The 27,254-nt window shown below is 38.4% G+C and overlaps 1 protein-coding gene and 1 long non-coding RNA gene across 11 annotated transcripts in view; one reads left to right on the plus strand and one right to left on the minus strand.

Annotated features, from left to right (window-relative positions):
* The first annotated feature begins 1,045 nt into the window (after window positions 1-1,045).
* The window catches only part of LOC139971036 (uncharacterized), a 57,496-nt gene continuing 31,287 nt past the window's right edge, over window positions 1,046-27,254 (plus strand). For all 4 annotated transcript variants that reach the window (XR_011794300.1, XR_011794299.1, XR_011794297.1 and 1 more), the window contains exon 1: window positions 1,046-1,409. This is a non-coding gene — a long non-coding RNA (uncharacterized lncRNA). The remainder of the gene's footprint in view (window positions 1,410-27,254) is intronic.
* Window positions 22,191-27,254, minus strand: part of LOC139971031 (DNA repair protein RAD51 homolog 2-like) — a 278,473-nt gene continuing 273,409 nt past the window's right edge. For all 7 annotated transcript variants that reach the window (XR_011794290.1, XR_011794284.1, XR_011794289.1 and 4 more), the window contains one exon: window positions 22,191-26,129. The gene's annotated coding sequence lies outside the window, so the exon portion shown is untranslated. The remainder of the gene's footprint in view (window positions 26,130-27,254) is intronic.

Raw genomic sequence — 27,254 nt, forward strand, 5'->3', positions numbered from 1 at the left:
TGTAGAAAAAAATCCTGTTGGTTGCACACCTGGTCACATCATTGACTTCTGTCTGCTTTTTTGCTTTAAACTTTGTTACTGTCTGTGGACCACTATATACATTTCCACTACAATGCTATATATATATATATTTCCTTCTCCAATGTGAGAAGTCCTTATTGTTTTCTACATGTAATTATATTAATACAGTGTAAACGTGTCTGAGCAACGAGCAACGAAATTGTTGTAACCGATGGAAATATTTATGCGCCGTTTAGCGTTTATATGCATGCATGGTGGAACAAATCATATGAGCTAGGGCAGGGTTGTCTAACCTACGGCCCGCGGGCCACAGTCCGGCCCGCCGCAGGGTTGCGTCCGGCCCGCCAGAGATTCTCTACGGTGCGAAATTTTAGTGAGCAGATTTATTGATAACTTGAAGCTATATAATCAATCATTCGAACCTTCTGGGTCCACAGAACTGCATACAGGTCAGTTTGTGTGACACTCCCAGTGGGGGGCTGGACTTTATTCATCTGTTTTATCAGAAAGGAAAATAAATCAGTGCGCTCCGCGCGCAGTGCTCACATTTTGTTGCCTTGGGCTTCGGGCAAAAATCGGAAAATCGAGCGTAGGGTTCATGCGGCCACATCCTTCATCATAATCATTCCATGTGGCCCTCCTCTGCAAAAGGTTGGACAACTCTGAGCTAGGGCGATCTGACTACTTCTATACTATATGCATGTGGTCAACCTCTTCTCAAACGCTAATATCGATTTGATAAGGGAAATAAATAATACATCGTCACGGTTTTACTGCATGACATACACATCTAAAAGAATAAGATAACGCGAGACCGGGGGGGGGGGGGGAGGTGGAGGTTGATGGGACAGGGTGGAAGCTGCCTCATGATCTGAGGGGGGGGGGGGAGTAATACAGTGACCAGTTTTGCATTTATTACACTCGCCAGATAATCCTCATTACTATCTTAGGAATTTTAACTGGCATCCCTATGCAAATTCGTTTCTTTTGTTTCCATGCTATCTGCCTATTGTTATACTTGGTATTCAGTCGGTAGCAGTTTACAGCCGTACATGTTGTGTTGTAGCCAGAAGATGGTTGGTTAGGCAGCCCATGGAGGTAAACCTCCATGGTTAGGCTGACACAAGAAAAGTAAGCGCATTGACAATTTCTCCATTTTTGAGATAATCGGCGGTACGTTGCAGTTAATTTAGTGTATGATACTGCATTCCCCGTATATGCCATCGTTAAATTATCGAGTTTGACCAATCCACTGAAACGCAACTCAAAACTAAGAAAGGATGCTTGGGGAAGAAGGGAAAAAAACACTGAAACAACGTGAAAGATTTTTCAACGAAAGAAGACTCGGTTATCTTTAGTTTGTTTACGTCATCTCCTGGTAGGCCTCTGTGAGTATTGCATTTTAAAACATCATATTAACAAAGCCTGGATTGGAGGACATACATAAGAAGTTGACTAACAATAGTGTTATATCGGAGTTGTGTGCATGTGTGTGTGTGCTCGTGAGGAGTGATTTCAGCAAAAAAGAAACAAGAATAAGCCGAAATATCCAGTAATTGCCTTTGTTAAATCACTCTTGCTTGGATATTACTTCCCGGAAGTTCGACTTAGTTATAGTCTAACGATTTTCCGTTTAGTGAGTTCGATTAAAACGAATACGACAGAACACTTTGTCATGCCTGTATATGACACGATATTTCTTTATCCCAGTTGTCCCATTTTCTTCCGCCGGCGTTTTCCCCCTTCCACGTGTTACATGCCCGATATTTAGGGAGCAATCGTAATCACTGATTATGATTGACGTCAAAAAACAAAATAAAAACAACAACAAAATCGTCGAGTCACCTTAATATAATTGGATCGGTAAATACAAGCTTTTTACGAATTATGACACTGTGATACATAGCACTCAAGATTGATTCAGTCAAAAATAAGACTTGGTGTGGAAACCATATATGAATATTAACGATTATGATGCAAACATAAGGACAAATAAGTAACAAAAATTTGGAGGTAATAATAATCAAGGACATATGCCATAATCCGTCTTATTAATCGTAGGTTATGTTCATTGTCACAATGTGTGGGTGGGTGTGTATTTGTACCGTAATATTATCATCGTGTAATTTTACATTTTCAAGCCTATATGTACTTTCATAAGTCCATTGTGTACTCAAAGTATTATAAATGCCAATTTTGGGCCATTTGGCGTTCTATAATATTGTCCCGAAATGTAGTTAGATAAAATAACGGGGTGTTCAGGTGTACTTTGTCAAACCTTAGTCATTGTTTTGATTTAGGGGGGGGGGGGGTGGGTGGTTCTTGCCTCATCATTCAGAGCACCCCATACCCGACCGCTGGGTATAGTTCATCATCATGTAAAGTAATGTGGAGTGACATAGCCTACAGTAAAGAATTTCTTTCTTTCTTTTTAAGCATTAAGGAAAGATTTAGAAAAAAACTTACCACACATTACAGTAACTTACGCATGCATGAACCATTAAAGTATTGGCCATACATACTGGGTTTATTTCGTGAACCTCGCTGAAAGTGAACAAATTTAGTTATACGTATATTTTCAATAATGAAAAATTAACCAATATACACAATCTTTGAAGTTAGAGGCTATGCTGCATGGACCAGGGTTGTCTGTACTGCTATAGAGTTGCATGCACGGCGAGGGGTTAATTCTACTGGTAACCAGGCGCTTAGCCGAGGGGGGGGGGGGGGGGAAGGGGGCAGCCGCCCCACCCCTAGAGCATTTTCTTTAAATGTTTTTTATGATATCGCTAGTAATTGCAAAAGAGAAAATGCTAAAATGCAACTAACAAGGCCTGGGAAGTGCCATTTCCAGCGAACTGGGAGGCATTTTCAGCAAAAATTTTCTTGTACGCTTCGCGCCAACCATGGTGACGCTACGCTCAGACAGTTTACAATGCCGTATCTACGGCTCTGATAGTTAGCCTACATTTTCGCCCCTCCCTTGGCAAATTCCTGGCTACGCGCCTGCTGGTAACAGAGGCGAGGGGAGGGGGGGGGGGAGGGGTTGTGTGGGGGAAGCCTGATCGAGCTCCTGCAAGTTACCACAAATAGAAAAGCAGGCTAGTAAAAAGTAGGAGTAAAGTAGACAAGCAAATAAGTTTTCAGATTGGAGGCGTTAAAACAAAACAAATAAAACAAAACAAGAACTAAAAAAGAACGGCTTAATTTCTGACCAGGCGTGAGGTTTCTATAAGCTACTGACCAAACACTTTGACCATGATTACCCCGTCAAGAGATCGAATGACGTCATGACGATTTGTTTTTCTATTTATGACGACACAATACTTTTGTGACGTCATGCGCACTCGACTGAGACGGAAACCAAATCACAAACCACAGTGATTGGTACTGAGTAGCACAGCTATATTTATTGCTAACTGATATAGGGATCTATAAGCATGTAATAAGTAACATATCAGTACAGATTATCGCACTGTTTCTCTGAAATGATTTTATTGGTCATCGCAAGTTGACAATGTTATCCCAACGGGACTCACAGTAAGCTAAGAGGTCATAGTTATTTGGACCTAAAAAAAAAAATATTTATGCTTCAACACTCAAAACATAGGCTATTCCTGGTACGTGTTAAACCATTTGTGAAAAACAAGAATAATGTTCCATTTTGATCGACTAAATGTCACCTGTTGTGAATTTTAACTAAACGTATTCCGGCAACCTTTAGTGCATGATATTCAAAGGTGCCCTGTGATTGCTCTGTTGTTTTTACTTTAAAATGAAATGTGTGTTTTTGTTGAAAATTCAAAAGTTTAGTGATTTACCATAGTTAGGCCTATAACTTCTTATTGAAAATTTTTCAAACACTAAACTTGTGGTACGGATTTCAGAAAGAATTTAATTTGTTAGGACATTTTTTAGGTAATTTTTGGTGGTTCCTCCACCGCCTCCCCCCCCCCATCGCCTCACATCATTACATCATCATATGTCATACCGACCCTCGAATGTCATTTCCACCCCACCCCCTCCCCTCCCCCACCACCATTCCACTACAGGTTCTCCGCCCTGCCTCAGTGTTTATTTTACCTTGCAAAATATGCAGGGGAATAATTTAGAAATCGCTAGCAATTTAGTAGGCTCAGTTTGGGTTGGATATGGGGGAGGGGGGGGGGGAGGGGGAAGTACTGTAGATAGGCATATCTATACGCAACGATGAAAGTATTTTTTGAAATAAAATGAAAAGCTTGAAGGAAGTTCAGACAAGTCTTAACAAAAGGTTTATTATGCATATTTTGTCCATCGTTCTATAAGTGAAACCGAAATCTGGATTTCTCTGAAGGAAGATGCCTGACAATTAGAAATGGTCGTGTTTCACATTAAACCTTATTGGGTTCGAATGATGTAAACAAAAACAACAACAACAACATACAAGAAAAACAAACTATATAAATAAATTTGCAAGGTGATTGGGTTTTGTGAACCAAGTCTTCGGAACCTTCAGTCTCCTAATAATAGAATACCGTAATGATAGGCCTCTAAATCATCATGGACTGATTTGTTATTTCTCCTGACCGACATCTTCATTATTAGACGTGACTTATTTATAAAATAAATATTGAAACATTATGAAGGGCTATATACAGTTGCAATGTAAATAAGTGTCGGTTTGGAAGTTAGTTAAGTGACCTTATTAACCGATAAAGCTGTAATTACGAAGTAATTGTGACAAGTTTGTTGTTTTTCAGAAGGAAGAGAAGGGAGGAAAAACATTCACATGTGCATGGGCAAAACGTGGCCAGCGGGCCGCATGTATATAGCTCTAGAGCAAACAGAGGAAGATGAAGTAGCCTATACCTATTTAAGTGTATATACACGTTTGAGGAGTTTGCATTCAACTCATGCCGAATCTTGTGATAGGATAGTTCAAGTTAACTGATGGACGACATTTAGAACGCACTGATCTGTTATTTATCTCATACGCTGTTGTACTTGTCCATGCAGTTTTGCTACGGGTACAGGTATACATCCTTCAATGTTGACCACGTCGATCCCGTTTATCAAATTTAACTGTGGCCCGTCAATCCAATTCCGTGCCCACCCCTAGCTGCATGTCTATAGGGTTGTTGAGTCATACTCTCGCCTCTGGAACAGTCCAGCCAGCGACGAAGGTCTGTAGGAGAAGGGGGGGGGGGGGTCCTGTAATGGGGTAGCTTGTTGCCCATGCGTGTATGTTATTTCCAGCATCCCTCCCCCTCCTCTGCCTCCCTTCTTCTACTCTGTGAAACTTGTCTTTATTTGCCCTCAACATTTTTTTTACTCAGCCATATTAGCAAATCTTTAGTTACTTTATATTCCGACCTGAGGCGGTGAACAGAATTCTCCCCCCCCCCCCCCACACACACACACTAGGAGTATACATTACATTAAACACTTCAGTGGATCTGATCGTGTGGAATGCACTACGAGGACAGTTGGACAACAACCCGAACTAGCAATTGATCCTGTGTCAGTACTACAAAGTGTTGTATGGCTTTCCAAATAGACGGTCAAAATATTTGCCAATGTCGTATAAACCATGAAATGGTTATCTTCGAACTGGACAGATATATTATCTTTCCTGGAAAAGTCGATTCAACTCAGAGGCGGAAATATACTTAAAGCCCACGCGCCTGCTGTACACTTCCCATGTCTAAACAATCAATCTTCCTTTCTGAGAAATATTGACGTCAGTTATATACAAGAAAACCTGAATTCCAGACTGCCTGAATTACACGTGTTTAAACGGAATCACTTTCCAAGAACAAGAAGAAAGAGTATTGCAATAGTAGGCAAGTAGACATGTTAAACAATAATATGTTTAGTAAAAGAGAAGTATTTACACTTTGACTATACAAAATAACATTGTTTTGCAAAATAAAATTCGTCTAATTCTAAGAAATATAAGAAGATAAGAAAACCAGTTGCGAAACAGAAATCACAACAAACGTTGATTATTATGTCAGCAATGTATGCTACTGTTGGTCTGTCCTATTCTGTCTGGCAGCGGTTCATGTGATATTAGCTCTTATTATATTTGGTACCTTAACTTTATCCTGGTGTATGGTCTTTATTTGGGTTGCAACACGCTATAGAGAAAATAAGCAATATTAAAGCTATTTCCATTCAAACAAATTGATCGGGTTTAAATGCTAGCGCATATATATTTAATACTGTAGCGTAACCAAATGTGGAAAATTAATATATTAATAAACAATATGGCTTGTTCAAAAAGTAGAGAGAGTAGTGATAGTTAACCATATCCAATACCCCCTCCCTTCTCCCAACACCCCTCTTCTCCCAGCAATCCCCCATCTTCTCCCAACCACTGCTATAGGTCAACTCCATTAGCCAATTAATGTTGCTAACGTCACTGTGCCTGCAGGCGTATTTCATTCCACCAATAACGAGAAAGAAAATTTGTTTAATTTTATATCTTTTTTTTTGACAGGTAGATGACAAGTTATTTGTTCCTAGTGTCAGTTATTTCCATTGTGTTTTACTTCTCTTTTTATTTTTAGCGTGATTGATTGTCTTATGTTCACTTTATGTTCACTTATCACATAATGACGATCAGTAGATCAGCAAGCTGAACATAAATTATCTGTGTAAAGGTTAGCATAATTGCCCCCGAATATGCTAGAAAGTTATATAAATGGTCACTAATATTTCCAGACTTCCTATATGAGACTATATGAATACATAATATAGCAACCGGATTATAAACAGATGGACCAGGGGTGGGTGGAAGTTTGGGATGGGGTGGGGGTGGGGGGTGGGGGAGGATGCGAGGAGAGACGTTCATTCTGGTTGAGACGGATGACGTCATAGATATATATCAAGATAATCGCATTACATATGTACATATGTAGTAGTCTATGCAAGTAGGATATTAGTTCTGATGACTAACGGTTTATAGTATAAAGCCTCGTAACGTTGAATTCAGATACATGATGTCCTCATACGCATTGCATACCCTGTGGGGAGGGGGTTGTCAATGTATAAATGCCCTTTATATTTGTTGCTTCTGAGTACCCCACTTCACTGACCCCCCCCCTGCCCCTACACCATCTCTTGCCGGCTATAGGCACATCAATACAGCATAATTCAAGATCTAATTTCACTGGACCAATGATGATAATCATATTGCTTCAGAAAGTTTTTCAAGGCTACCCGTATCAGTGAAGTTTTGAGATCAGCTTTCCATGATCCACATTTTCATGGGGGAGGGGGAAGGGGATGAGGTGAGAAACTCTTTTAGTGACACCTTATTGAACATACATAGAACTAGGCATTTACATGGACACACTCACACGCATACTGACACACGCACACCCATACATACGCAGATAAATTTATACTCCTCTTAGAGAAGTCTGTAGCATTTAAGCTAGGAAGTATACACCCCAATCACGTTTCGTTATGTACACTGTAGTATATGCACTTGGTCGTTATAAGTTAGTTATCCTGAAAATGAAGCTATCGTTACCTACAATGTGTGTTGTATAAGGAAGTAAATTTTTAATACGCTGACTTTGTCGTGAATCATTAACTAAACTGTGTAATGCGAAACTTGCGATTCGCTAACATCCTTTTCCTTGTTTCCATTGCTGCTTATGACTAACAATTAATATTTTTCTTGATAAAGCATACCTTTGATGGATTGACAAGTATTGTTACTTTAGCAAACAGTAATTTTTTGTTCGTTTTCTTATATTTTGTTTTATTGTTGAAGTGGTGCTTTAAAATTCTTTACCAAGTATGCACTTGACTTTTTAGCAGCATAGAATGGATTTGAAATTCGCAACCGAAGCGACTTCCTGCTAGTGGACAATACAAACGACTGGGATACAATATATAATATCCACAGTAAAGAATTCGACTGCAAAATTGTTCATTGACAATGGGTATAGTGAGGTCTACGAAAGCCTTTAGTACCTTAGTTGCATGTCAAAAGTTTCACGTTAAACTTCATCCCAGAGGGGAGAAAGAATGGAAGGGGGGGGGGTAGAGAGAATGGAAGGGGGAGAGATAGATAGAGACTTCGTCGCGGCAGAGCAACGTGTTGAGAAAGATGGGAAGGAGAAGGGGGGGGGGGGTAACAGGAGATTCGGTGGGTAACGTGTGCAAGTTGATCATGCTATTTTCTTTCATTAATAACGCATGTATATTTGATGTAACACGAACCCAATGTCATAGTTGGCGTTTTCACGTTTACTGTGGAGGTACGGTTTGCGCGTACACAAATGGGTGCGGATAGGCCGTCGGGGATGGAAGTGTTTGTTAACCATGCGTTGTCGACATTATGAAGGATTATGGAAATTACTATGAAGGGGATTCCTCTTCAAATCAAATGACATAAGCCGAACATTGTCAGTATGATGAGTTGCTATAGCCACTGGCGGACTTAATGAAGGGCATAATTTAAACCACTTATCACCTTCTGTTCATGAGATAAGTGCAGGTGAATATTCGCAAACCACTACACCTATATAGATATTGAATGGATCACTTATACAAAACGTCCCCTCCCCAGCTCTTCCCCCACCCCCTACAGTGCTTATCTCCCTCTCCTTCCCGGTCGCTATTATAAAACTGATGACATAACTTTCTGCAGTAACAGAGTTGTTCACGAATTTTCCTTACAAATGAAGGAAGTGGTTTTTGGTGATTAATAGTGAAAGTTGGTTATTGTTGCTGGACCAATAAAGTGTCGGTGTAGAATGAGCCTGTTAATAGAAGACTATTTTTTTAATTTTTTTTTTTTTTTTTTTTTGTCGAGTTGAATTCCGGTAAACATCTTGACAAAACTTGACAGCACGTCAAAAATATGATTTTTGTCGTATTGAATATGATCAGTAAGTCAGTAGTTCCTTATCATAGAAACAGTAGAAAACAGCCCGCAGACTTGTGGTCGGATATTACATGTTTACATTACAATACAATAAAATTGAGTCAAGTGTGAAGTTGTGTTTCCTCTTTTGCTAGTAGTCAGTCAGGGTTCATATATCCACGCCCCTACCCCAATATTTATCAAAATGGGGTCATTTGTATACTCAATGGTTTTGAGTGTAGCGTACAACTCAATCAGGGAGAACGGTTGGGAGGGATGTTGGGGGCGGGGACACCATGTATTCCACCCATCCTGTGTAAAAAAAAACTAACAAGTTGCAGAACAAGAGTATTGTGAGATTCTTTAAAATGTGGAGACCCTCCTTTAATTGTTGACCCCCCCCCCGCCCCCAGTTAGAATTCCAGAATACGGGCCTGCAGTTAATACAGAAAATAATTTTGTTTATAACGTCGTGAAACCCCTCCTCGTTCATACATATATAATTTAAGTACTGGAAACCGGGGAGCCACCCACATTGTTACTTAGCTTTTGAACGCTCAGCTACATGCCATGGAAAGCGGGGGGGGGGGGGGGGTATACAAGAAGGAATAAACGTAGCTCGGTAGTCATGGTACTGCTAACCTTGACGACGTGCATGCATGGCGGGTAACATAGCAACACTTTGAATATGGTAACAGTACAATTTACATTAATTAAACATCATTTCCTCTACACAGACGAAGGCTTAGCAGAAGTGATTTTTGAATTCTATAAATGCCAAATTAATATTTTCTTTTACTGATAATACCTTCGAAACTTAGTTTGGGATTCTGAGATTCTGTGAGGTCACTAAGTCATCTATTGATGATAACAACACACATTGTTATGGACATTATACACAAGGTATAAAGCCTTTTGATTTGCCGGAAATAATTCAACATTTGAATTTTCTTATAATATATTTGAAGATAAAAGGAAGATGCCAAGCATCAAATCGAACCACGTTATAATTATAATTATTATTGTTGTACTATCTTAGCTGTTAAGATTATTCCTCCAGGAACCTAGAATGGTGAATTTGTACTTTGAGTTTCATCTGTGAATGTCTAAATTCACTGATTTTTGTGCTTTTTGTACAGACCCAGGGGGAACCTGTGTATATAGAATGATAACATAGGATCCTCCTTCGAACACAGGCAGTGGAAATAATATCATTTGCATTATACAGATACTAGCCGGAGGGGGGGGGGGCGTAGACAATTGAATCCAGGAGTGGATGGGGAAGGGGTGGGGAGGGGTGGGGAGGGGAGAAAGGCGGACGAATTTCTTGCGGCAAGTGGAACATATGTCGAAAAAGGGACACCGCTATTTATGGCACAGGGCCCTTTTCAAGTGATTTTCACTCCAGATTGTGGAAAAGGGCTCACACCCTTACCCCGACTCCCCATATCCCCTGTTTTACACCAAATATGGGTAGCATAGTTTTCATTAGCAAATATCCCTTTTTAATTTTCCGAAAAATGTTGCCAAAAACACTTTTAATTTATGAAAGGAGGCACTTGTCAGTTGTTCTATATCCCCTGCATTCTAACTCCTTCACTCCCCCTCCCACCCCCTCCCGACTAAAAGGCAGAAACCTTTCTGAAAACTTCAAAGATTTAAAGTTTCAAAATAACAAAGACGACCTTCGTCCATTTGGGAGGGCGGGGTGGTTGTGGGTTTGTTTCAGGGAGATAGGGTGGGGAGAACTTAGCCCATTCTCTTTTGAACGAATGTATAGGCAAACCATGCTTTTTTTGTAATCCCTGCAGTTTTTTCTTTTAACGTTAAGGAGAAAAAAAGAAAGAATTAAAAAAAAAACTGAAGGAATAATCCGTTATACGGAAACCACTGATGTTGATAAAGATTCCAAGTCAACAACGAGACAGAAGTGACAAGTAGTTTGCGGTTGAAACCAAACACGTTGCCACATTCTGTTACATATTTAATATCTTCTAAAACGGATATCCCATATTGTCTGACTTTAGGCAAAAGGAACTCAAAGACAAATTGGCTCTTGGAGATGACAGACTGTCACGGATTCTTTGTAGAGAGAGGTCGACAAGGGCGTAAAGAAGGACAGAGGGAGTATATATGAGTTTCAAAGTGAAATATAATGATAAACAAAAACCAAATTAATAACAGTTAGATAGAAGCATCTCTCTATATATCCTCTTTTAAGTTTTTACGTTTAAATCTTATCTACTGCACATGGTTTCATTCAACCTCGTCTTTACTTGGCTTCAATATATTTCTTCCTTCTGGTTTAAGCATAAGTTCTGTTTCGTCGAAGGTTCTTTCAAACGTGTTTAGTTCTTGGCGATTAGGTACAAAAATGTTCTCGTTTATCTTTCTAGAATTTCTCAGATCGTCGGCTTTCGGCCTATAGTTTCACGTTCTCTTATCTTTCTTTGTTTCTCGTTCTTCGTACATCGACAAGATGGAGATGAAGAGAGTTGAGATAATGAGAGTATTAAGTACAGAGTATAGGAAAGAGACATGGGTTGAGGGTATAGACGGTTTGCAAAGCACGATAATTTGCCTTATCCCATGCGTAGCCATACACAGACAAATGTCCCTACCCCTACCCCTACCCCTCCCTTATACCCCCTCCCGTTCGAATTTTGAGACAATTGTATACAAAATCAAGAGATTGTGTTTTAGTTTTTGGAGACTGAACATCTTTTAAGGACGGTGAGCTTCTGTTTAAGCTGCTGAGCAAATGTTTTCTTTTTATGCAAATTTTGTTGAGCTTATATTATGTGGCACTTAGATAATAGTCTCCGAGCTGATAAATAATCACTTCACATATCAATTAACTGACGGACGATAAAAGACGATTTTTTTCATTAGGAAAATGAACCTTGTTCAACTGACGCATCTATGTTATCGCCATTTAGAACGTTTCATTTTCGTATTTATTTCCGTTGTTGCGATGCATGAGTGTAACAAAACAAAGAAAGTTATTTCAATGTTCCATGCAACGACTGATACTATCAATGTCACACAACGTTGTAAGATACATAGGATGGTTTTTCCCTGAGTATAACGTCAGCTTCGGTTTCCTATAGAAATATATATACGGTATCGCAGCAGAATTCAATGTACTTTAAAGTTTACCATTTTATTATATCTTACACCGGATAAATATATTCGTCATGCAGTGGATATTACACCATTTATGGTAAGGCTAATATACCGCCAAAGGGTGGGTGTAGCAATGCAAAGTGAGCATAATTTTAGAATAAACACGAAAAAGAAGGTAATAAAACTATATAAATACACGAAGCAATGCTGAAAGTACACTTACATTGAATCATTATAATATATATATATATATATATATAGCCTATATATATATATAGCCTACATATATATATATATATATATATATATATATATATATATATATAGCCTATATATATATAGCCTATATATATATATTCACCATGTCATGAGTTCTGTGGTACGCTTTGTATCAGGGCTAAGGCTCGGCTTTTATAATGCAAAATTATACAATGTTTGTTGAAGCAATGCTGAAAGTACACTTACATTGAATCATTATAATATATATATATATATATATATATATATATATATATATATATATATATAGCCTCCTATATATATATAGCCTCCTATATATATAGCCTCCTATATATAGCCTATATATATAGCCTATATATATAGCCTATATATATATAGCCTATATATATATAGCCTATATATATATATTCACCATGTCGTGAGTTCTGTGGTACGCTTTGTATCAGGGCTAAGGCTCGGCTTTTATAATGCAAAATTATACAATGTTTGTAAATATGAAATATTAACTCGAACCCTTTACAATATTTATATAAGACAATGGTGTTCCTCTTGATGATCGTCCTATTAATCGCGTGGTCGTGAAAGTGTTACATCTTGGGATATATTTGAATGTGATTTGCATATATTACCTGTCTTCGAGAACAATGTCCGCAAAAAGACAAAATAATAGTTGTCTTTCTTTATAGGGACAACCTGTGTCTATTCCGAGACTGCTGGTAAATATATATATATATATATATATAGTTTCAATTCCTGCTACTCCTTGTCACTTTCGGTGATCATGCACTGAAGAAGAGCTAGTTTTGCTCGAAAGCTCTGCAAAAACCAAACATTGGCTGTTTTACTTCCAATCACTTACCTAATTCAATTATTGTATCTCACTCGAGATCCAGCCTTTCTCTAAATGCAGCATAGTTGTTTAACAGTTTTTCCGTTATTCCTATATATATATATATATATATATATATATATATATATATATATATGTACAATGCTTGGGAAATATGGGATAAAGGACAATCTCACGGAGGGGGCGGGGGGGGGGGGAGGTCTGGTGAGATAACTGTCCCCGGACCCAACCTGACACTCTCTCGACGTCACTTACTTATAGTTAATTATCACACGAAACATGAAACCTTGAAGACCATATAGTAAGTTGATTTCATTACATATTGGGAAGCATAAAATAAGCATTTACAATGTTAAGCACGGAGAACGAATGTTTGTTTTTATTGAGAAAATGTTGCTAGATAAGAAAAAATATTGTGAATGCAGACAGGAGGGGTGGATGGAAAGAGAAGTGGAGTTGTTATGGGGGTTAGGCGGGGGTTAGGAGGAGGGGGGGTTAGGAAGGGGTCGGCATATAGGATGATGTCTATTTAAAGCTACAGTAACTAAAACTGAAACCGTCCAGACGAATCTCTTATCAGCCTATTACGTCTAAATTGTCCACGAGAGTGGAGCAAGCGAGAGAGAAAAAGCGAGGGATCGGGCTGGGTACATATATATATATATATATATATATATATATATATATATATATATATATATATATATATATATATATATATATATATATATATATATATATATATATATATATATATATATATATATATATATATATATATATATATATATTTTGTTCTCCCCTCAAAGTAAATGATGCGTCACTACGTTGCAATTTTTTTCTTTTCCAAAAAATCGACCATACCTTTGTGACCTTTTTGCAAATTAGTGTGCGGAGTCGGAAGAGTACGATGTATGTTTGGGTTGCGACTCTTGCATGAGTAACACAAACACGGAAGGCTTAAATGTCATTATAATCTCCTACAGGATGTAGAAACAGGATACATAATAATATTTTAAGAATAAAAGTTACACCATCGTTCAAATACTCGGTATTCACCATCACACTCCATACAAAGTTTTAATATTTTGATTCCACGTGACATTTTACCCTGGAAGTGGGCGGCTAAAATATTTTGATTTTTTTTTTTTTTGCCCGTGCAAATACTTAAAAGATCCCAAGACTGCTTAAAGATGAATGTCTTATTTTTTTTTAAATTAAACCGCTCGAGATTTTTGCTCTGGTATAGCGTAAAAATTCAAATAATCAATTTTTTATTTCATGTATCTCATAATATGTCCTTTTTTTTCTCTCGAAAATCATAACAGTTCGAACAGTTTAGTAAAAAGTATAACTTTCGACATGAAGCAGTCAAGATTTTGGCCTCTGAAGCATTAAGAAGAAAAAATATGGAAACCCCCATATCCCACCAGCTATATGCCCCTTCATGTTTCATAGCCTCCTAATCCTATGCGCCACTGAAGGTCCCTTTATGGCCATGTTTGATGTACGGATAAGCTCATTGGTAATTAGCGCAGTGGTTCGGCATGACTCCATTCGATATTTCTTCTAATCTTGGCCAAGTCATTTGTAATACTCGTTTTCTCGCGTGCAACTGTACATGCCTCAGAGTCTGTTTCTGCCTACTACGAAAGTGCTTGCCCACTGTATTTTACATACCCGAGGATCTGGCCGATACAAACCGAAATCGGTACCGCGGGCGTTCTCTGGGCAGTACAGCAAATAGATACGGGAAGAAAGGTACGCTAGGCTGTTCCTACTAGGGTCTTAACAAGACTTTATTTCTTCCAGCGAATATGACAACAGTTAGCATTATTGTTTAATTAACACTGCCACCCTACGCCACGAGCACGCCGGGATTCTAAACACAATGATAATTTTAGTGCAAATTGGTGCGCGTTAAATGTTCTCGGCTGTGATTGGTGCAAAGTATTGTTCCGGTCTCACCCGATTGGTGGAATTTTGACTATAGCAAAGCTGCACAGCAGTTGACAGGGTGTAGAGCTTTGCAGAAAAACGACGAGCACGCCACGAGCACGCCGGGATTCTAAGCACAATGATAATTTTAGTGCAAATTGGTGCGCGTTAAATGTTCTCGGCTGTGATTGGTGCAAAGTATTGTTCCGGTCTCACCCGATTGGTGGAATTTTGACTATAGCAAAGCTGCACAGCAGTTGACAGGGTGAAGAGCTTTGCAGAAAAACGACAAACTGTATGATGGAAGTATGGTTATTCTTACACATAACATATACAAACCCCACAGTCAAACTCAGTTAAACAAAACTAGTGGAATAACAAGTCGCAGATTACATCTGATAAATCTAAGATACATGGTGCGATGTTGAAGAACAGTCTAGAAGGTTAAACGCGCGTATTATAATGTTTTGAGATAATGATCATTTGCTGGGTCAAAATGCTCTCCGTTTGGGATTACAAGATTACTACAGCGTTATCAAACGACCGTTGGCATGATATACTGGGTAGACATTATGGGACGTTTGTACCCATAAACCCTTTCATGAACTTCATGGTTATTTATTTATATTGATTAATTACTCTGATACGCATCTTATCTCCGATCTTGTGCAAGAAGCTATTGTGCGAATCCAATATCAATACGGAAAGCCATAAACAAAAATTTGAAATGATGGAGAAAGGTTACCCAATTTGTTATAAACAATCTAGCAAATTGGTCTGCTTATAAACGTATGCAATTTTTGGCATCACAAACTGCAGAATGGTAATTGTTGGTGATGTATAAGGCAGGCGCGTAGCCAAGGGGGGGGGGGTGGCGAAGGGGGCAGCCGCCCCCCTTGAGCATATATTTAATTTTTTTTTTAATGTTTTTATGATATCGCTAGTATTTTCAAAAGAGAAAATGCTAAGATGCAACTTACAAGGCCTGGGAAGTGCCATTTCCAGCGATCTGGGAGGCAATTTCAGCCAAAATTTTCTTGTACGCTTCGCGCCAATCATGGCGGCGCTACGCTTAGATAGTTTGCAATGCCGAATCTACAGTTTCGGCCCTCCCTTGGCAAATTCCTGGCTACGCGCCTTGTATAAGGTATAGTTAATAGGCTTAGATGTGTTAATGAATATATCTAATCAAAATTACAGTACGAAATGTTTCCTGAAAATGAGGGCGGTATTGAAGAAGACAGCATGCATAGAGTCCGGATGCGTGACCTGATTGATGCACGTTTGCTTCGGCTTTGAGTACAATGTTTCTGTATGCTACCGTGCTGGACTAATCTAATCTAACCGTAATTGTAGTTACGGACTGTGCGACCCGCATTGTAGTCATTGTCGACGTTGCAATTCGCGGTCCCCCTCAAAATTGTGCAAGGTCGGTAAGAGTGACTCCAAAGTTTTCCCTTTCAGGCAAACCAATAAAGGAATGAACCATTGAAAATGGTCACCATCCCAAGAACACTACCAAGCTAGTCGTATACGTTAGTGAGTTCCCTTCCTCAGCAACATGTTGCTGAGCAGAATGACAAACTTTCAAACAAAACTAAAGCCGTTTCCAGTGATTATTAGGGTTAAGAGCATCTTAAAAAAGAAGCACCCCCACCCCCATATTGCCTGTTCGCACTTTCGGTGTTCACCCTTCACCCCGCAAGCGAAAATGTCGAACTCCTTGTCGGCGCCGACAGAAGAAACAATGATGATAACTGATAATATGCTGAAACAAGCATTACATTAGGTCAATTTAGCTCCTTTTTCAGACAATGGTTAAGTTTACGAGAGGATATACACTACTCTAATTTATGGTGTGATACCTTTAATATGGGTTATGCTTTGCCTATCTTACAACAACAATCTAACTCTATTTTTGGTACCTTGTTTGTTGTTTTCGGATCACGTTTGGGGGAGGGGCAGTCGAACCCCCCCCCCCACACACACGAACAAAGCACACATTAAAAAAGAAACGGCAGTGTAGCTAGCTCGCCGAGCAATCATGAATACTCCGCGCTAGTATTAACGTAATATAGAACCAAGACCAGCCAACTTGTCAATCCTTAGCTAGTTTAGTATTTTTTATATTTGCGATTAGTCGACAACCCGGTAATACATTGATCGCCTGTATCGTATTTGACTGATTAGATAGGTACAATCAGTAAACAATGACTGATACTGTCAGACCCCTTCAGCGATGGCTTATCAAGTAGCTAGTAAACAAGAACAGCAAGCAATCACATTATTCTCTGGATATCTTGTTAACTCGAGACCTTTAATGCTCCAAAGAATTATCTTATGTTTATTGGTTGGAAACGTGGCTTCAGTCAGACTCGGTCATATGATTACCCCCATTGACTTACACGCTTAGTCGTCATGTGTAAGTAATGTGGTCGCTTAGTCCTTGTAGAAGTTCTCATTAACCCCCCCCCCTCCCCTCCCCCCACTGGATAGCTGACATTGTTTTGTCCATTCGTGGCATCTTCAGTTTTTCCGTGTTAGGACCATGTAATTGTTTGTTTGTTTTTGAGCTGAGAGCATGAAGTTTTCGTCACTTTTAAATCCCTCTTAACTCAGTAGTAAACAATTTTCGTAGGGCTGCTCTTGGAAGGCCTATAAAGTGATCTAACATTGGCTAGCCTAGTTTAGTAGGGCTGCTCTTGGGAGGCCTATTAAGTGGTCTAACATTGGCTAGCCTCTATGTTCGCACCATCTGTACTTTTATATCTGTACTCGCTGAGATCCAAGCTATTTGATGTCGTATCGAGAGAAAAAAATTCCTGTTGCTTTCAGCAGTTTAACGGATTGATATATAGCCTCATCAAGTAGATATCACTAAATATGGATAAGTACATGCTAGAGTATACATGGATAAGTATACAAGCATAAGAATACATAAGTATACATGGATAAGTATGCGTGCATGCAACATGTATGTTCTTGTAGGAAATGCCACTCTACAAAGTTATTACATTGGGTGTGTGTGTGCGGGATGGGGGGGGGGGGGGTGGCAGTCGATAACACTTTAAAACATAAAATGATTGTTTGAAACAGCTGTGTTATACATATGAATTTATCCATGTAGTAGTCATATGTCGTGTTATAAGTCCTATAGAATCGAATATCTATCAATGACTCACCAGGCAAGGTTTGACCTTTACCCTAATGATGGAAGAGACAATATACTTATAGTACAAGTCATCCAACATGAAACAACCACTGACAAAAAAAAAAGAAGAAAAAAAAAAAAAAAAGAGAAAAAAAAGAAGAAATCAGAACTAAGCAATCTTTGTGTTCTTGATGTCGTTAAATAAGTTTGGTAAACTCAGTTTTATTTCCATGTCTCTTACCATATACAACAATGATAACAATAACAATATGTACTTAATAAATATTTATATGATATTGAATATTTAATATAAAGCATGAAAGTAGGATCTTCCAAAGCACCACCACAGTCGAGTACTTAAATCTCCAAAAGGCCCTTTTTGGTTAAAAAAATGTCTGTTGCACATTCGGTCCATATATCCCTAAAATAAATGCTACTTGTGGTTCGTAGTTTGTTCATGAAGTTGTTGAAGAACTACTAAACTCGTTCGCTCAAAGAGACTATTATAAAGTATATTATTAAGAGAAGATTAAACTTGTGAAGCTTCTTTATGTTCTATAAATACCCACCACTCACAAATCACAGAGAGGCTCATCAATCAAAGTGGCTGGACTTGTTAGTTTAGCATGCAGCAGACTAGATACCTCCTCAAAAATCAGCATGAAATATAGATTATTGTGGTCTCTAATGAAATGTTATAATTGGAACTTTTCTCAAACTCCATAACCGATTAATGACTTGGTTCCTCAGTTCAGGCCTATGAATGCTAATCCATGTTATTAATAATTTTCTGATACAAGCATTGTAATGCTCAGTAACTTCACATTAACAGCACAGAGCCCAAGACATACGGTTGGTGCTGTTGATAGAATGATAAACCTATTTTAAAACATATCATTTGAAGATATTCAAGTATTATCATTTTTCTATATGTTGTATTTGATTTGAGCTAGCTTCTTTCTCTAGAACTAGACTATAGGAAATAACCCTGCCACTTTATAAACCCTCTGATGCTTTTAATCTGAAGGGTGAATTCTAAGGGGGTGGGGGGGGGAGGGGAATTGCAATTACAGAAGTTGTTCATAATGATGTAAGATATATCCAAATTATGTTTTTGCCTAAAATAAGAAACGTTTTTACTTTTTGGTCATTTGCTGGAACTTTTCAAAAGTAGTTTTCATCACACCACATCAAACGGCAATTTGCAAATAAAACAGTTTGAAAAAAAAATCTCATTTGCCAGTCAGTGTTATAAAGTAATATGTTTGAGAATCATTCATTACTGCCTGCTGGGCCACTCCAGTCCTTGGATTACGTATCCTGATATTTCAAAACACCTGTAGTCTCGACTACAAACTCGAAGGCTAAGATGAGGACTATAAGCAATGTATATGATACTTGATTCAGTCGAACACCAGTCTAGAACAAACAAGCAGCTTAAACTAGAAATATTAACAAACTGCACGATGATGTTATCGGCTGATTGTCGACCCCACCACCCCTCCCCACCCGTTCCATCATTCATTCATATTCCATAACTTTGATATCAAACAATAAACAGTGCTAAACCAAACAAACCTGTTTGGATTCTCTGTGACAAAGTTTGAAGATTACAGAACGTGTGTACAAAGTGCATTGATAGATTTAAAGATAGCCTTAGGAGGTCATATGTGTCATGAAAGCCAAGCAGATGGCAAACAGCAAAATGAAAAGAGAAAGAAATAAAACGATAGAAACGAAAGACTTATCGTGAGGCTTGTTTACTCGTAAAGTACCTAAAAGACAATAACAGGAAATGCGTCTGAACTGTCGAGGACCCCCAGTCGTGGTCAAAGATAGGGTTTATCGTAGAGGACGAGTTATAAAAGAGTATCTCGCTCATCCGTATTTCATTAATAGGACTGCTGGATGGTTAATTAAAACAATCCAAATAGGAATTAATAATAAACAAGTTTGACAGCTCAATGCAAAGAAATCAAATGCATACACCCGCACACAACCACGCATAGAATTGCAGCAAAGTTAACATACATATCAAAGTAAATGAAGACCTATAATAAACCACTTTAAAATGGGGACTTATATTGGATGTGATTCTCGCTAACAACAAGAAGGGAAGAAACTGGGTCATGAAAAGTTAACAATTAACTGGAATTTCCTTCTTACATATATATACAACATAACTGATGGTTATTTGTGTTGAAAACATGTAGCAAACTGGCTTTAATAGTTCAATGGATGTTTTGAGTGTAAATACTCATTATTAAGGTTGGACAATTGGCAACCTCAAAAAGCTGTTTCAAAGGATTTTAACAAACTTTGGTTTCCCAAATTTTGAATGATATCAGTTTTTTTTTTCCCTTCACATGTTTTGAATGATATCAGATTTTTTGGTTCTTTTTTGGAATTTTCCATAAAACCTAACATAATATTGCAACATAAGTGTCACTTGTTACATTTTAAAACCATCCTTTCTATTAAAATACAATAAAAAATGATAATAAAAAACAGATATGGCAAACACGATGAATCTATTGTAAGAAGTCCTTTGAATTTTGTGACTCTCTGAGCTACATATATTTATATAATATATTAATGTTTTATATAGTGCTTTATACCAGCAATATAGGTCTCAAAGTGCTTTACAGACGTTATTACCCCTGGTCAATGATGACCTTGTCCCAGAGACAATCCCTCCAGGAGGCTGCAGTTATATACTGCGCCCAATGACAAGTTACCTCACAGGTATGAGCTATCAGAGTCTGTTCTTATCAAACGAGTTCCATTTTGAGACAATTCTCTTTCAGGTTGGTTTTTTTTTTCTCTTACTTATTACACATGAGGATGTTCTCATTTCATCACACAGCCCCCTCACCGAATCAACCCATCGGAAATAACAAGTTGCGTTCATTAAAGGTCTGCGTCTGACGACAGAGGAGCTACGCACTCTGTTTTTTAACCTATCCGCCCGCACAGGGTATTGCACGCTGGACTGATTAAGCCTCGGGTATTGAGGACCTTTTTGGGAATGGTTTGACACGCTGGCTTTCGGCAGTCTTGTGCGTCAGAGGAAATTAACACTTCCCTCCTCGCATCTATGCTGCAACGGCTCAGAGGTTAAACATCTGATGAGGTTAACAGAAGTTTAAAACAAGTGAAAGGGGGAAATGAAAACCCAGAAAGAAGATTGTTATTATTTAAGAGGAAATATTTCATACCTTAATTACAACAAACATTCAAATAATGAAAACAAAAGGATCTCTATTATGTTTTGTATGAAAATAAAGATTAAGGGTGTGTTTTATTATGACAAACTGAAAGTTAACAAGATTGTAGTTGGAAGCCAGCCAAGTCAGAAATTTACGTAGTTATTTTTATAAAGGGGAGCTGCATGTAATCGATGTATAGTTAATGAAGTCAAGTTCAATGCTTCTGCAGTCAAATTGGGAGGGTCCTGTGATCAAAATCAATCAAGACTATCTTGACCCACTTTCAGACATTTTGTCAAGAACTTAAACAAACAAAAGTATATTAAACAACGAGAGGGTTTGTTCCAAACTAGATCGATCAAACATGCTCGGGGATAATTAATTGCAAGGTAGTTTGTTAAATTCAGTTGTCAAAGTGTTTATTTCAGTCTTTATGCCAGTCTCAACCACATTCACACCCTCTATCCAAACCTACCCATGACCTCCCCCTCTCGCCTTTCTCCTCCTCCTCCTCCTCCTCTCCCCTGCCACGCCTCCTCCCAAGAGAACAAGAAAATGAAGTTTACAAAGTATTATCAAAATATTATAAGCTTATCAAGTTTAACAAAGTTTATCCCTAGATATTTATCCAACTGGACATTATTTTTACCAGAATGAAGCCAAGCAAAATTGGCTTCATTCATCTAGCAGATTATGCTAGAATTACTCTAAAATGGGTACAAGAACTGCTGATTGACACATGACACACATGGAACCCGAGTTGCAGGACTGCGAGTCCAACCTTTTGGGAAGAACGTTACGTTCTTAATAAATTAAAATAACCCTCGAAAAAGGATTACGTACGAACTACGCTTACCCCTACGTAGTCCCTTTTTCCCCTTCTTCAAAGTTTTGATTGGTTTCTATAGCTTTGTTTACACGGTCCAGGGACACTAAATATGTCACATGCTATGGTTTAGTAGTGGTAAGAGGTGTCTCTTCGTCCTTGGATTTTTTTCACTTGACTCTTTGAGATGATTTCATTTATATTTTACAAATAGTTGGCACCAAACCAGGTTCAAAGATTACGTAACAAATTTCCTAAATTATCAGAAAGTAGTACATGTACTGTAGTGTCGGATAGGAAAAGGTTAATAGTGTAACAATATATACCCAAGGCAGTGGTGTAGCCAGACATTTCAAACTGGTGGGGCACTACTGAGGGGGGGGGGGCACATCACTTAATTAGTTGGGCACAATGTTTGTTTGTGAATGCCATCCTGGGTGAGTGGTCTAAGGGGAGGTGGTGTCCCCTCCCCTTTGAGAAATGTTTGATTAATTAAGGGTTCTTAGATGCAACCTGGTGCTATATTTTGAAACTTGAAGTAACTTTATGTTCAAGAATTTTGAGCTTAGAATGTCCGATATTTAAGTTTTTAATTGAGGCAGATAAAGTTTTTGTTTGAGTATTTTTTTGTAACACTACAAGTCGCATTTGGGGGGGGGGAGGGGTCACAATTTGTTTGGCGGAGGGCACATGCCCCCTCCCCACAGGCCACCCCCTGGCGATGCCACTGACCCAAGGTATGTACAGGGAGTCCCATGAGTGTTCGAGAATGCATTTCCACTCATGATTTTTTTATTCATAACAGCATGTATATCTCCATGGAAACCACATAGTCTCTGTTAGTAAGTGATCCATCTTCGTATACACATCTCTGATAATTTCTGGCAGAGTGGAGCTTTTTGACGTCTATCTGTCACCACCCTAAAGTTTTATCTCCTGAATTTCCATGAAAAGATTATACCATTGGCAGCAGCAAAGCTTGTTGTGTTAAAACTTTCGTCAATTATTTTTTCAGCTTTCTGTTCAGGCATTCTGCGATATGGCCAGTTTTTTTCTTTTTTTCTTCTTACAATGGTACAATATCTCGATAAAACAAAATATCATTGGAAGGTCTGATATATCGCATGTCAGATCACAGAAAATAAGCATTCTTTCATGGAGTCCCAATCACGTCCTGAAAACTGAGAGATTTCTAATTACGGTATCTGTCTTACAAGCCGATCCTGTTATTATCACTATTTTGGTAACTTAAGTTTCCAACTTTCAACAATGGGTAAACTAGTTTCATTGATTTGAGAAGAGTAAATTGTGGTTTTTCTATCATTGAGAAAGTTTTTGGTTCCATTCTACTTTAGAAAAGTAGAATTTTTTTTATAACCACTGATAACATATAAGGATAACTAATGTTCCTGATCTGCTGATTAATCAAGCACGTACGTAACATAGCAGGTATGCAGCTCCATGAATGATGGTGGCACCAGTATGGCTTCCCTACACTCCTTGAGAATTGCCATGTTTTATGGCTCGATTGGTGATATGGAGGAAAAGACCTACCTGGTATAATAATGCTTTAATCATATTAAGTGAACCACACTGCCTTGGCCTATGAGGACTGTCTATGACTTTGTCCTTCCCCTCCTCCCCCCTTCCCCCTTTCCTTGCAAACATCCTCAAATAATTTAATTTCATAGTTCAAATGTAAAACTTAATCAGTTTCCAAATTTTATGTTTTTTTTTTAGCCGGCCTGCCCCGGCCTGTCAATGTTCAAGTTACATTGCGAATGGATTATAACATTAAAATGTAACAGATCCAAAAAATATGACCGGAGTGTGTCCCATCGAAATCATCAAATCTTGTTGTGTGTTGGTAACCCTATTGTGCAACCTGATCAAACCTAAATTTAATATATGACACATAAGCAGGCATAGGGGTATATTTAGAAAGGATTAAATGTATTGCAGACTCATTTTGAACTTGGTCCTGTAACCAATGGTCTGATCAAGTGTTTCAAGGGGAATTGGTAGTGGGGGAGGGGAAGGGTGGGGGAGGGAAGGGAGGCAGGGTGAAAGGAGAAACAGGTAATTGAATCTTTTATAATGTACCAAGAACATACATCCTGGACTGGGGGGGGCAAAGTATGTGTGGTTGTGACCCATGTCCTGGACTAGGGTAGCAAACTTTTAGTTTGATCAAGTTTCCATTTTCCTTTTCCAGAGCTTATCAAATATGATGGATAGTGTTGACTGTTCAGCCTTATAAAAAATGATGGAAGACCCTTCAAACCCTTAGTTTACCTCCTGGTAAATCGAACACAGGCCCGCAAAACCGATAGCTAAGAAAGCTATGTCAAGTTTTTATTTGGAGGAATTTGAACCATTCTTCTTCTGAGCTTGCAGGATGATCAGATCAAGAAGGGGATGGTGAATGATTTGGTGGTTTTGGGGTCAGACAAATCACACAACAATGGCTGGAGATACAATTGTCCTAGACACTTCATGTCCATAACACAACTTAGACTGTAAAATATTTGACATAGAGTTCACCTGCCAAATGATATATCTCCTATAAAATACATGTGCAGGGAAGTCACCCCCCCCCCCCAACAGCATGACCAAGGTTCATGCTTTGGCCCTGTGAAAAGTACTGAAACAATTAGATCGGAACGTCTGAGGGAACATGAGCGAATAAATTGCCTTGCCCCATTTTGAGGAGTCTGGTGAAATGGTTTTCAGTTTAGTTCAAGAAAGTCCCCCCCCCCCCCTCCTTCAAATAGCATGACTTAGGGTCATGCATTGTCCGTGTGGGAAGTAGTGAAACAATTAGTTTGAACTTTCGAGGCATCAGCGATCTTAGCTAAGGCTATTGATGTAAGGTGCCTTGCTCAAGTTTGAACTTTCGAGGCATCAGCGATCTTATCTAAGGCTATTGATGTAAGGTTCCTTGCTCAATTTTGAGTAATCTTGTGAAATGGTTTTCCTACTTAAGATGCCATTTCTGTAAATTTCCAAGCTGTTGCATCAAGGTCTATATTCCTAATGTGCATATGAACTGGGCAGCAACCACTATTTTTTTTTGACTGCAGGTAGGGGCAGGAGGGGACTGGGAATAAGATATTATCATCCAGGGGAGGGATCTAAGGGGAAGGATGGGCCTCCTCATGTCAGAAATTCTGGTATATTGGACGGTGCTTAGATGCAAAATGATGAGCAGTATTTGCAATTTTTGATATAATTTTTTGACTGGTCATGTTGTATCTCACATACATGTTATATATTTATGTACTGTATACTAGGATTTCTATGTAAATATTCTGTCTGCCAATGGGGGCAGGGGCAGTAATTATTTTATTTTCACCAAGTGATTATAGGTTAAATAATATTGATACCATCGCTATACTTAGTGGGCAAGAGTACAAACTATGGTGAGAATATAACCTGCAGCTTTGAAAACTCTGATGCAAATGTTTTTTATGGATAACTATGTTCCTTGTGATAAAACACCTCCATAAATTTTACACAACTCAAAATCAATGTTGGTAAATACCAATATCCATCCATTAGTAAGCTACCTGGTTACCGAGAGATCTATTATTCTTGCTTCTGGTGCCGATTTCAAAAACTCAAAACTTGTATAGTTCCTGGAGACAGTCTGCAACCCTAATCCTCTCCATCTGCAGGTCATCCCCTCTGTCCAGAGCCGTACCTCCGTCTCTGCCAGCCAGGGCTCATCTCCAGACCCCCCCTCCCCCATGACACCATTTATTTGATCACAGAATTTCAATTTTAGAAGGTTCAAAATTATTGTAGGTCGTCTCACTGGTCTGCTATTCTAGACTTCATGGAAATCTTGCAACAGGAGTTTCGATTTACATAATGAGGTGTTGTAGATGCATCACGAAGTTCTGAAGAAAAAAAAAATGGAAGGAAGGAAAACCTTTAAAACTAGCTATAACCTCACCTTTCCCATCCATCAAGTTTTTGCCAGGCTGACCAAATACTAGAAAGATATAACCGTAAAACATTTGGAATGGAGGAGTTGGATGGGATGATAAGAAGGGGGGGGGGATGCAGCTAAAAATGCATTTCTAGTGAAGAACACATTTTATGTGTGCCACACTATTTAAAAGTTGGCAACTAAACAGGATGCCAAAATTTGACACCAAATGAATATTCATTGGCTGATTTACAAACAACTCCTATCATTTCAGTTTATATTAAATTACCAGTCTTATATTCCGGAGGCGCTGCTCCTCAAAGATTAGAAATTGATTTTAGTCTCCCGTCTGACTATCAGTTCAGCGATAACATTTCTCCAAGTCTTCACAACAAGTAATTCAATACATATACTTTTAATGATATATCAAAATAGCATGTTTGCAGTGTATTTAGAATGTGAACAGGACAAAATGCTATTGGAATTCATTCTAAGGTGTATCTGTTTCAAAGTCACTCAAATGTTATTTGAAAGAGAATTGATAAACCAATGGGTACAGAAGAGGAACAGCCAAGTCCTGGACTGAGGATCGGTGCCAATCACAGCTTTAAAAGGAGCTCGCATTAAATTTTAAAGAGGAATCTCTTGAAAATGGAGACAGCAGGAAAACAAAAATCCTAACCTAATTTTTCTTTCCTGTTTTTGTAGGCCTTTGAATACATCAAAAAGGAACATTTTTGGCTTAAAGTCAGTTTGTTTTTAATGTTTGTCACCCTCTTCAGAGTTAAGTACAATTGCAATGAGAGTTTATGCACAGTAGAGTGAACTCAATGGCCAGTTTACAAGTTTATAAAAAGTACCAGTTGCGACTGCAGGACAACTGAATATATATATATATATATATATATATATATATATATATATATATATACAGGTGCTCAATGTTTAAATATACACTTTTTGACTTTTGACCAAATTTTGAGTGCTTGCACTTCATAATTTATGTATGATTGAAGTAGACATGCAGTGTACTAAACATGCAATATTGCTGTTTACTTCAAATGTTAGAATAACACCAAAAAAGGCAAGGGCT

This window comes from Apostichopus japonicus, chromosome 8, assembly GCF_037975245.1.
Source record: "Apostichopus japonicus isolate 1M-3 chromosome 8, ASM3797524v1, whole genome shotgun sequence".
In the NCBI taxonomy this organism is placed as follows: domain Eukaryota; kingdom Metazoa; phylum Echinodermata; class Holothuroidea; order Aspidochirotida; family Stichopodidae; genus Apostichopus; species Apostichopus japonicus.